The following is a 2,911-nucleotide window of genomic DNA, read 5'->3' on the forward strand; positions in this document are numbered from 1 at the left end:
GGGGGGGGGGGGGGGGGGGTAATTCCCACATCCACCCCATACGTCACCACACTAAGTCCAAGTGGAACTAGACAGCCCCCTGATGTGTGAACATAAAATAGCTCCCGTGATACTTTTAGATGTTACAAAGTAAGTTGCAGGACGACATGCAGAATAAGACCCCATCTCTGTAAGCAGAGGATGTAAAAGGAGTCTGTTTGTGCATGCCAATACACTTGAGGGCACAGAGACCTAGAACAATAAACAACAAATCGTTCAAGATGGTAGCACAAAGAGTTAAGTGCTTGACTGCTAAGAAAGGTTTGCGGTTCAAAGTCACCTAAACAGCTCCACAGAAGACAGACCTGGTGATCTGCTTCCATAATGCTCGTTGTTGTGAAGTGGTGTCAAGTCGGTTCTGGCCCACAGCGACCCAGTATAGGGTTTCCAAGTAGCAGCTGGTGAACTTGAACCACCGACCTTGTGGTTCAAACCGACTTTGCAATCCAGTGCATTAACCCACAGTGTCACACCTAGGAAACTCTATGGGGCAGTTCTACTCTGCCATGTTGTTGTCGAGTCGGTTCTGACTCACAGCGACCCTGCGTAGGGTTTCCGAGGAGCGGCTGATGAATCTGAACCTCTGACCTTGAGGTTGAAACCAACCTTGTGGTCTAGCACATTATCCTACAGTGCCACACCAGGACCAAAACTAACTTTACAGTGGCACCCAATGAACAACAGCAGAAAAGAAGTCCACTTGATACAATTTTTACTTCGGAGTTTTAGAAAATGTATTACTTTTGTAATGAAAATTAATTTGAAGCACATAAAAAAAAAAAAAAGAAGATGGAAAAAACATCAATTTAACATAGTCACCCTAAGTTGTGGTTGTTAAGAGCCATCAAGTCAGTTCCGATTCATAAGCAACGCTGTATAGGGTTTCCAAGGAGTGACTGGTCGCTATGAGTCAGTACTGACTTGATGGCACCTAACAACAACATGGGTTTCCAAGGCTATAATTATAGAAGCAGACTACCACACTCCTTTGGAGTGGCTGGTGGGTTTAAACTACCAACCTTTCTGTAAGCAGCCGAGTGCTTAACCACTGCACCACCAAAGCGGCTGTAAGGAAGAGAATGAGATCTGGGGAATGACGGGATTTGGACTACCCTGCTGTTCGGTCCTCTGCTCCCAGCTTTGGCTAAGGGGAATGATGCTGTTTAGGCTCCCTGGGTCTCAAGAGAAGGTGCTTCTGCCATCAAAAACCTCCTTGGTCCTGGCATGGGACACTTAGCTGCCTGGTTTGGGAAACAGACTCCAAAGATTGACCAGACAAGGGACAAGACAGGCTCTTAGTGAAAGAAAAACAACCAAATGTGAATGTAGAGAGCACAACCTGAACCATCAGTGTCGGGGGTTGGAAAAGCATCACTTGGACCATCCACTATAAAGGGCTCTCAGGTGCCAAGTGAATGGGATGGAGAGATTACAGATGGATGGGATGAGGGTGGGAGGGTCTGCAGGTTAAACCTGTGGTGTCCTTCCGCCTCTGCAGCCTGCAGACAGTTGCTGTCCTGCAGCAGCAAGGACAGCAGGACCAGCCACACTGCCATTAGGTTCCAACCTGGGAACCTTGGAGCATAGGCTTCCTGTTTAGCACCCAGAACCAGCAAAGCCCAGAGGAAGAAGCTGGCTCTACAGTCGGGCTGGAAGACTTGAGAGGATCTGCAGCTAACCTGGAGCTTTCTCATTGAGAACTGGGAAGAGTAAAGTCCTCAGGGTGGCCGGCCTCAGGGAAAATCGTTCCCTCACCCTCTTCTCTCCACAGGCAAGGGGGAGACAGGGGTCCCTCACTTCCTGAAGCCCTAGATTTGGGTTTTGTAAAGTGTGTCGCTCTGCAGACGGAGGCTGCCCAGTTCTGAGACAAGCTTGATGAACACAGTGACCTCACTGTGACACAGTGACCAGGAGACAGTGGAGCCTCAAAAAGGGATACCTACTGTTGTCCAGCATGGTTCCAGCGATGAGAAGCATGTCCACTAACACATACCTGCTGCTAAGCTTCTGCCTCCCTGGGGTCTCTTGTTGTGACTTATCCCTGCCTAGCACCACTTGGCTCTGAGCAGCTGGGGACTCTGGAGGAGGGTGGGGCGAGGGTGGCAGGACATTTTTCTGGGCATGGAGGGCAGAACAATGGTGCCTGCCGTACCACAGAGGGGCTCTCTCACAAGGGTTACTCAGGTCCAAGCCAAGGGATGTAGGGCACCCACTCTACCATTTCTGGGTCATCTTGACATCTGACTCACCTCTAGGTGGTCAATTGCCATGGCAACCCCAGGGCCACGCTTGACTCATATGTCACCTGCCCATCTCTACCCAAGTTCAGGCTATGTATGGTTAAAGTTGACACTTCCTTTTCTTCAACTTCCTGCTGTCCACCCTTGAACACCTCCTTGCCATGCACTGACACAGAGGCAGTTGGCTGACTGTCTCCTTCCATCTATTTTTATATGCAGCTGCAGGGGCCCACCCTTCCTGTGGGTCCCCCAGAAACTCAAGTGGCCCACCTTCTACCGTCTCCAGCCCAGCCAGGTGCTGTCCCCACAGGCTCTTCCTCACCCATTCCACCCTCTGTTCCCTCCATCTCCAATGCCTTCTCACTGCCCAACGCGCCACCCAGCTCTGCTTTCCTGCACTTCAGATCCTTGGGGAAACACACGGGGTCTTCACGTCAACAACAGGCTCAAATGCAGCATGTTTACTCAGGGTCGGAGAGTGTGTGTGTGCGCATGGTATGTATATACACAGTTCTATGTGTTCATAATGGAGCTCTGGTAGCGTAGTGGTTACGAATTAGGCTGCGAACCTTAAGGTCAGCAGTTCGAAACTACCAGCCGCTCCGCGGGAGAAAGATGAGGCTTTCTACTCC

The sequence above is a fragment of the Chrysochloris asiatica genome, unplaced genomic scaffold (assembly GCF_000296735.1).
Source record: "Chrysochloris asiatica unplaced genomic scaffold, ChrAsi1.0 scaffold00223, whole genome shotgun sequence".
NCBI classification, from domain to species: Eukaryota; Metazoa; Chordata; class Mammalia; order Afrosoricida; family Chrysochloridae; genus Chrysochloris; species Chrysochloris asiatica.